Source organism: Haliaeetus albicilla, chromosome 28 (assembly GCF_947461875.1).
Source record: "Haliaeetus albicilla chromosome 28, bHalAlb1.1, whole genome shotgun sequence".
NCBI classification, from domain to species: domain Eukaryota; kingdom Metazoa; phylum Chordata; class Aves; order Accipitriformes; family Accipitridae; genus Haliaeetus; species Haliaeetus albicilla.
In genome coordinates, this window is record NC_091510.1 from 14,873,282 (window position 1) to 14,881,524 (window position 8,243).

The 8,243-nt window shown below is 43.1% G+C and overlaps 1 protein-coding gene across 3 annotated transcripts in view; it reads right to left on the minus strand.

The window, feature by feature from the left end:
* The window catches only part of RAB3IP (RAB3A interacting protein), a 34,302-nt gene extending 26,994 nt beyond the window's left edge, over window positions 1-7,308 (minus strand). For 2 of the 3 annotated variants that reach the window (XM_069773623.1, XM_069773621.1), the window contains exon 1: window positions 7,195-7,308. The gene's annotated coding sequence lies outside the window, so the exon portion shown is untranslated. The remainder of the gene's footprint in view (window positions 1-7,194) is intronic. The other variant, XM_069773622.1, reaches the window with a different exon arrangement.
* Between the last annotated feature and the right edge of the window lie 935 nt (window positions 7,309-8,243).

Genomic DNA, 8,243 nt, shown 5'->3' on the forward strand with positions numbered 1-8,243 from the left:
AGAATGGAATCCCCAAATTAGCATATGCAGTAATGTTTTATTTACATCAGTACTTTTTGCTCATCTTAAACTCAGAGAACACTGTTCAAAACTGTTTTGCCTCAAGTATTGTACTGTGTATACATCCATGTTAAACAAGTTGCTTTTCCACATTATCAGGTACATGTCAAAAATTCATTTGTTCAGACAGAAAGAGTATGTTACTAATTTTTCTCTGTCTCTGTTAATTGCTGCCACAAAAAAACCAAAATCAACCACCTCTAAGAAACTACCCAGACTTAAGGGACAAAAAGTACCTTACAAGAATAAAAAGGACTTTGCGGGGGGGTGGGGTGGTTTCTGCAGACAATTTCACACAGAAATTTGTTTTATTTTGAACTATCAACAGCAGTTGCACAAACATGATTTACACAGAAAAACACTGTCAGTTTTGTGCTTTGGAGCTTTTCTGCCATAACACAGAGATGAACAGCTTATTTTTGAGTTTAAGTAAGTTTGAAAAATATTCTTGTTTGTTTTCCCTATAGTTCTTCTTAACTGTTATAAGCATTATAATTACATGCTCTAAGTGATGATAAAAATAAAGACTGTTGAGTCAAGAAATTAAAATGAAGGGACTTCCAGAGCTACAGGACATTTCTTCAAGGTTAAATTTCAAAAATGTTTTCAGCTCTATAGGGCAACTATTACATGTCATTGTTTTACATTTAATAAGCTAAAACACTGCCATCTTGAAAAAAATAAAATTGCAGAAACAGTTCTTTAAGGTTCATCAGCCCAGCTGAAAAACACCTATCTGGCCAGTCTCAAACTCGGGCTCACATCTACACAAACACATTCGCTTTCATTGTTCCCACCACTCTCTTTTTTGATGACCAAGCAAGCCATACCCAATACTACTATACTGGCAACACCATGAAGGTGTCTCTACATTCCTGATTCTTTGGATTCCAGTCTTCACAATTAACAGAAGATGCAGGCTTCTGAACAGGGATGTAGAAAGGCTGCCTGGATGCCTCTCCTTTTCTATGCCTACAGCACCTAGGAAAGTGCACCAAAAACCATCCAAGAGAAGCAAAGATTGAGAACCTAGCTAAGAGCAAAATGGGAACAACTCTTCTGCCACATCTTCCCCTCTGTTGACTAGTTTGAAAGACATGTTCCTAGTTCCACTGAAAACTCACAATCTGACTGGATGTTCAATAGTGGTACCACAGTATTTCACATCACCAGTACCACTGGTCGTTTTCAGTTGCATACCTCATTGGGCTGAAATTTTCTATGAAATTTGGGGGTTTTTTCCCCCAAACTGATTTTTAAAAAACATTATTTAGCCATTTCCAAGGGAAAAAAGGCTCAGGAAAAACTTATTTGTCAGTTTTTAATGTATTTTACTATTTCTGCACAAATCTCAGGGCTGTTTGGAGCAAAAACTTTAAGTACATCAAGTAAGCGACAGGCTCAAAGATGCACCATTCCCTACCTTTATGATAATTTACAAAAGTTCAGCTACGTTATGAAGTGCAGAAAGTCACACTGACTCACACAGAGAAAAATGATTAGAAGCCTGCTTAATGCGTTCCAAATGTTCAAATGCATTTCTAGCTCAGGACCATCACATCAATCTACACCAAGCAAAGTGGTATGTTTGTAAAAAAAAAAAAAAAAAAAAAGAATTAAAAGGAAATTAAAAAAAAAAATCCATCCTACCTACATGCTCCTACTCCTATGAGAAATGTTCCATTTAACTCCTTTCCTACAGCTTTTCTACCTAACCTGCCTATATCTTGCAGTGCTTTTAATAGTCAGAAAAAAAGAAAAAACAAATCCCAAAAGATTATGGAATTTTTTATTTACAAGACTATCACTCCGGTCATACTTTAAATATCAATCTCAGCCTAAACAGAGATTTATGAGTAAATAAATCCATGCATAACTTCTCAGTTATCAAAAAACAAGCTCTTTCTGATACAGTAGGTAAAAAAGTTATACAAGTTATTCCTAAAAGAGCTGAAAATAAAGTCCCTCAGCTAAACTTTTCCCATAGCCTGTCAAATGGGCACTCGTAAGCATACCATCTGTGTAAAACACTTTCCATTCACAACTTTTTTCCTTCCTAGCATTACTTCTCACTTAGCAGTGAGCAGGCATAAGCTGGATACACCACCCATACAAGACAGAGCAGCTCATATTAAATATCTCCGTTTCAAGATTCACAACACCATTACGTTGTTACCAAGACATCAGCTGAACACACGTTTTGCATTAATGAAACCAAACACATGCAAAAAGCTAGGCGGTCCTAAAAATAAAAGCTCTCTTTTGGGAAAGAACTCTTCAAAGTAATGATAAACAAAAGGAGGGGAAAAAAGCACATTAAATTTCCGCATCATTAAACACTACAGGCTTGGGTAAGGCTTGCGAGGGGGTTCGTATTATTGACTAAGGCAGCAATGAACAGCCTTGCTGTGAAGGAACATGAAGCACATGGTAAGCAGATAGCTTTACTAGGAGCCAAGCTGACAGTGTGTAAAAATCCACAGTGTTGACACAGCACTCTTTAGTAGTAATACTGCTACTGTGAACAAAAGCTGATATTCTGACATTTCAGGGCAGCACACTTATTAGAATAAAATCGTGACATTTCTTAATACTTTTTCTACCACATTAATATATGGTGAAAGCTTGGAGTAGCATTAGTGCCTACCAAATACATGATTATTTTCGTCTTGATAGTATGCAATTTGGATGATGTACAAAATTCAAGCAGCGTAATAAATCAGGATGAAATAACAAAATAAATTAATTTCCTTACACTTTCATCTGGAAATAACGCAAATTTGGTGGAAGCTGTCAAAATGCTGCAGCTTTTTATTACCTCTCCGCTGCCACACTTGCACTGCTGACTACCCACATAACTTCACGACAAAACGATGCTCTAATCTGCTATTTTATCTAATATTAAATGAAAACATACTATGAAGAAATCAGTTTAACAGCAGTCAGTTTAACATGTTTCTATAGCTTCTAACAGCAATCAAGAACTGTGAACACTTTCAACAGCAGTCAAATCAAAATGCTTAATCTAATTTTCTTGTTATTACTCTAAGAGGGGTTCAGCTACTTGTCTGAATCAAAGCAGTCAATAACTAAATACTAAAAAGCTCCCTGAAAAGTAGTAACTTATTGTGGTTTGTTTTCTTCTGAAAAAAAAAAAAAGTATTGGCAAAAACCACCTACTACAAACTCTGGAGTTTGTCTTTCACAGATTGCTTTTAAATACAATGAAGGTTGAAGATGACAACTTAAACAATCTCCTAATTGTTATAGCCCATTTAAAACCAGCGCCAGCACCAAACATTTCACATATCAAAAATCTCATTTTTAGCTTTAATAGTAAAGAGCACCATCACAACAGAACGGTTACCTGCTCAAGTGGAAAAGAAAAAAATCACATAAGGAAAAACAAGTTACTGTTTCTAAACTTTCTGATGAAAAGTAAATTCTAGTTAGCATTTACCAAAAAAGGTGCCTATTAGGTATAGCATTTTAATCTTCACACAGCAGGCCTTTCAAAATGTAATAAAGTCTCAAGGACTCCCTTTATTAGACTCCAACGTCTGCTTCAGTTAATTTGGCAGGGGATAGGAAAGTGGATTTTTTGCAGCAGTTCCTCAAAAGGACTGGCATTAGCCCACCACTGGGCCTGCATTCTTCTCAGTGGGCTTAAAAAAAAAGTTTTGAAATATTTGGCATTATACAGTCTGTTTTAATATGTTTTAAGCTCTAAAGAACTCAGTAGGGAATTAGAGTACTAGACTAATAAATACCTTTTAAAGAAGTTCAATTAAGTACTGCTACTCCATACCTAGACCTATCAGGTGCAAGCAGGCAGTTTAAAAAGTAAAATTCTTGTACAGCATATATGGACACTAATTTAAAGTATCTAGTGTGAGATATTCATCAGATATTGGCAGGGGACAAAGAAGCTCGGTGGATTTTTTTTTTTTCTCCCTAATCTGTTTTGTATTTAAGCTTACCCACAGAATTCAAGCAAGTTCAAACACTGTTATCAATGCCAGTTCATCGCACAAACACAATTCAAGATTTGGCAGAGGAATTCCCTTAGGGCTTGCAAAAAACAATTCTCACCTTTACAATTTTGCAATTACGATAGAAATTTCTGCTTCAGGAGCCCAAACACGCAACAAATGTTTTTTCTGAGCCAGTAAGATACGAGAGAAAAGAAAGCATTGTACTACTCAAGTCTTTACGTAGTCTACTTTTATTTGCAAATGACTTTACACTACATATTTACCAACAGATGGTAAATTAGCCAAGATGGTAAATAGAAGGTAAATTGTAAGTTAGGCAAGTCTACAGAATTCAAGAGCTAGCAAAACCACACTTGGTTCAACGTGAGAATATTTTTTTATTGCATTCCCACTAGTGTTGTCATATAATGCTATGATGTGGGACTTCTCTCTTTACTCTCATGTTAGGCATTCAAAACACTATTTCACATTGTTTGAAGAGAGACATGTAGTCTATTTGATAGCGAGATTTTATAAAGTTAAAAGAATTTTTGTTTTGCTGAACTGATGATTAAAGAAATCTCTTTTGAAAACTTTACTATAGAGATATCTTCAACTAAAAAAATACAGGTGCAGACAGCAAGCGTCTCTTACAGAAACAAGCAGCACACAAGATTCAAGGACCTATATTTATGAAGTGCTTGTGAAACCTATAAATAAACATGGTTTAGAGTCTGGTAGCTAGTACACCTCTTACTAAAGAGAAAAATCAGTGCTTTGCAAGGTAGAATACTGCAAACTTTTATTGAAAACAAACATTCAAAGAATGCTGTCGGTTCACAAAGACTCTTTACACCAAGTTAATTTAACTGCAAATATGATTATCTTTGCAGACACTGTTCTTTTTAAGGCAGAGCGTTGTTCTGCCTTATCTTGGCAACAACTTCACAATTCCACCTCAGGTTTAAGTCTGATGGCAGTGACTGTGACTACAGTCTCTTTCTTGCCAAGACTTGGACCCAAAGACCCTCTCATTTTCAGTTAACACTGAAAATACTCAATTAGTAAACTTAAGTAAAAATGATCACAATTTTCATGATATGTAAAGCTTTCTAAATGTATCAGCAAATGCATGTAAAGAAACATTTTCTTAACTTCTGAAAAAAATGGTTAGCATATTACTGAGCATAATTAAAGTGTCTGATACAAGCGTTAGTCAAGTTACAGTAAGACAAGATCTTAAATGCCATATTAAAAAGGGTCTTAAAAATAAAAATCCAAAGTACACATTTCTTTTCTGGGAAAAATCCATAAACTTAAGTGGAACACTGAGAGACCAGCTCATCTGGCATTTTACATGAATTTTAATTCAAGTCAATAGAAGCTATGAAGATAGCTGCAGTCTATAATCAAAAGGCTTATTGTGACTGTTCTCCTACAGGAAAAAAATTCCCCTTTTAAATATAGTGTCACAAGACGGACATTTCAGTCGCAGCTGTGAGGTGCACTCCCATTTGTTATTTATTAAAAGCATAATGAGAATGGTAAATTATTTATTCTTCTTTGCTCACTAGGTAACATTAACCTAGCACAGCAGATGAATGACTGCCAAGACACAAATACAGAAGGCCTGACTTTAACCCTTCCCAGAACTCATTAAACAGATCTATAATAAAAACAACAATAAAAATATTAAAGCAACAAGACCTTAGGTTTTGCCCTGTATTTTACTGAGGAATACAAATATTTGAACAGATGGTAGCTGCCAATACACACTTCTATACTGAATAACCTTACATCTGCTTCAAAAGAGAAGCTGATAATTTCACAGTTACAGCAAGTCTGTGGAAGATTAATTATTTTAGCTATCTAGATCACTGGTTTTAAGACTTCCTAAGAACATGCTCACAAATGAACACGGTGAACGAATCGAGCAATATAAAGCTTAGCACGCTGTCTGCAAACAAAACAGACAACACTCTCAAACTGCTGAAAACCCTGTTGCTTTTTGTCAGCAAGAGGAGCGTGGAGGGTGGCATCAAGGCTTTGGCCACTCGGGGTTCTCCTGCTTCCAGAGCCCTGCGACTCTCGGGCAACTAGTGGAGCATCACCACTTAGGCAGCACAAATTTCTGCACAGCTCATCACTCGCAATCAACTTGTAACCAGAATTTCCTTTCTGAGCCCTACTCTCTAACCTAACAGCATTACGAAATTAAGGTTAACTGGAAAACCCTGCTGCTTAACTACTAGAGCTTACAAGACTACTTACCGGCGACCAGGTATTAACCTCGATATCGCTCGAAGACCTTAAAGCAACCAGAAACGCCAGAGGCGAGCGCAGCTCCCCGGTCCCACACAGCAGACCTCCCCTCCCGTCTCCAGCCGCCCCAGCCCCCGGCGGAGAGGGACGAAGTTTGTGAACCCACCGAGCGGCCCTGACCCCCCCTCTCCCCCCCGGCCGAGGGGTCTGTGAGCGGAGGAGAAGACTTCAGCGCCGGCTTAGCCTCTCCTCGCAACTCCCCCCTCCTCATTGTAGTCATTCGTGCCCGGACGCTCTTCCCCACCCCGGCAAACCCGCAGGGGCCAAGGGCTGCTCCCAGCCGCCGGCTCCGGGCGTGCGACGGCTTCTTTGTCCGCTGCCGGCTCTCTCCCGGGGCAAGCGCGACCGGCGCTTTACCGGGGTGATCCCCGAGAACTACTTTTGCCCAGTTTTGCCCCTTGGATTTTGGGGACCAACCGCATCCCTGCCGCCGGCTGCTCCCTCCGCACCCACGCAAACGCCGACGGAGCCGGCAGCGACCGGGCCAGCGGCTCCTTCCCGCCGCAGACGGCCACAGCGGCACGGCCCGGGCCGCCACCTGCCCCCCCCACCCCCCCGCGTTCTTCCGTGGTGGGGGACGAACCCCCAACCCCAGCCCCCGCAGCCGGGGCGGCCACAGCGAGCGGGCGAGTCCCACCACGGGAGAATCCCGCCCGCGCCCGGTCACCTCACCCCGACAAGGGGCAACCCCCTCCGGCGGCGCCGACTCCGCCCGGGCGGGCACAGACTCCCGGGAAGGCGGCGCCGGGTAGGTACGACGGCGTTACCGGGGATCCTCATCCTCATCCTCCTCCCGTCCTCGCTCCCGCCACCGGGGCCGCGCAGCGTCGCCACGTACCTGCCGAGCCCAGCCAGACCGGCCGCCACCGACCGCCGCACCGCGTCCCCTCAGCAAACCTGGGGGGGGGGGGGGGGGGAGGCGGGGCGCCGGGCAGCCGCCGCGCATGCGCCCAGCCGTCGCACCGCCCGCAGGGAGGTTGGGGGGGGCAGGTGTGGGCCACCCGCGCTGCCGCCCCCTAGCGGCGGTGTGAGGTAACCGTAACCGCCCCCGCGGGACGTGAGGGGAGGCGGGCGGAGGCGGGAGAGGGCGATGTCGTTCCCCCCGGGCTGGGGAGCGGGCTGTGGGGCTCGGGAGGCAGGGTGCCACCCCAGGAGGTGAGGTGGAAGGGCGGCCGGAGAGGTTTTCTGTCAATGGTGGGGCCTGGGCCTCACCGTCTGCCCTTCACCCGCCAGTGACCCAAAGGACTTCTGAGGGACGGGCTCAGGGTGGGTTTTCCTTCACGCTCATCCTCGTCGACCGCCATGCTGTCAACAGGCAGTCGGGGTTTCGGGGGCCAGAAGTTCCTTCAAGAGGAGACCTGAGGCTGAGGGAAAGAAGACAAGTGGCACGGCCGGCCGGGAGCAGCCTCCGTCCCTCCACTACGAGCGGTGCCAGGGCGGCCCGTGGTGAACGCTTTTACCGCAGAATGCTGTTAGAGCGTTTCCTTAGGGCCTGGCTGGGAAGGGACCAGGGACTCGGGGCTGACACAGCGCTGGGCACGAGTGTTGTCCGGACACCACGTTTGACGAGAAGGGAGGCTGCAAACGCTTCAGGAGGGATCGGCCGACGTTTCTGCGCTCATCACCTGGAAGAGAGGGTTAAAATATTGGTTCTGTTCAAGGGCAGGCGAGGACAGGGCTGTTAAAGTCCAAATGGTTTGTTACCGTGAAAAACACAAGGAAGTTAATAATTCTGTATTTAATGGTGCGCAGTAACAATGGCATAGGATTACACAATTAAAAATGAGAAAATGATACATACGCCAGATCATTATCCGGTGATTTTCATTCGCGGGGCATGCACTGCTCCAAATCAGGTTCTGAGCCTGCCTAATGTATGTAATAATT